The sequence below is a fragment of the Octopus bimaculoides genome, unplaced genomic scaffold (genome assembly GCF_001194135.2).
Source record: "Octopus bimaculoides isolate UCB-OBI-ISO-001 unplaced genomic scaffold, ASM119413v2 Scaffold_253773, whole genome shotgun sequence".
NCBI lineage: Eukaryota > Metazoa > Mollusca > Cephalopoda > Octopoda > Octopodidae > Octopus > Octopus bimaculoides.
In genome coordinates, this window is record NW_026430968.1 from 6,946 (window position 1) to 8,098 (window position 1,153).

General features: G+C 38.7%; 1 protein-coding gene across 1 annotated transcript in view; it reads right to left on the bottom strand.

Annotated features, from left to right (window-relative positions):
• LOC106882991 (kinesin-like protein KIF28P) overlaps window positions 1–1,153 on the bottom strand; it is an 18,823-nt gene that overhangs the window by 6,789 nt on the left and 10,881 nt on the right. The window lies entirely within an intron of this gene.

A 1,153-nucleotide genomic window follows, 5' to 3' on the forward strand; every position in this document is an offset into this window, starting at 1 on the left:
ATATATGGAAGGAGGGGTAGAATCAGGAAGACATGGGATGAAGTGGTGAGAAAGGATTGTTGGGTTTCACAGAGGAAATGACAGGGGATCGAAACTCCTGGTGGCTTGTTGTGTTTAAAAAGACATCCCAAGCTAAGTGAAAGTGTGGTTGCTCTTGCATACAGGCTTGTCCCCTACATTGTTCTCTACATAAACACACCCTTGCTGGTGCTGCATAAAAGCACTCAGTACACTCTATAAAGTGGTTGGTGTTAAGAAGGGCATCCAGCTGCAGAAACCATGCCAAAACAGACATGGAGCCTGGGCAGCTCTTCAGCTGGTTAGCTCCTGTCAAACCGTCCAACCCATGCCAGTGAGGAAAATGGACATTAAATGATGATGATGATACTTATACACACACAGATGTGTAGCTACACATATATCACTATATACATTCTTTTGTTGAGATGTAGCAAGTTTATTGAGGTCATGTGATTTGGAAAAAAATACTCAGTGGAATAATCATGAAATTTAATTCTGCCATAAAAAGGTTAATTCTTTTCTCCCATGTTTCACTTCATTGTGTCTTTGGGGCAGTTGTGGGAGAGGACAAATGGGTTGGCTGAACATATCAGATAGCAAGAAGAATTGGTGAAGCAAACAAGGTAGCTCTATCTGATTTTTATGGTTGGTTCATGAAAGATTTTTTGGAACCAAAATCTCTATTTTGGGATGTTCAGTTTTGTTTACAATAGCATTTATTATGCTGTTTCTCTGTCATGCCAGGATATAATTATTTGCATAATATATATATTATGTCTTAGCCAGGAAGGTTTTTGCATTTTATCTGGTGTCCTAATCATTCTGTCAGCTTGTTGCTTTAATAATAATAATAATAATAATAATAATAATAATAAGATGCCCGGATGCAGTACCAGGCAGTGACTCTCATGGCTTCTGATCTTAATTGATTGGAAGTGTTATCATGTACATTGTTTTGTCTTGGTATAAAAGATGGGCTACAGCAAATATTCTGCTTAATACCACAGATTTGCTTGAGCATGTCCCTTGGTGGCTGACGATATGTGCATCTCTGATCATGAGCAGAAGTAGTGGGGGAGCATCATAGCCATGTGTTGAGAGGAATTCTTTGGGATTTGAATAATTCACCTTT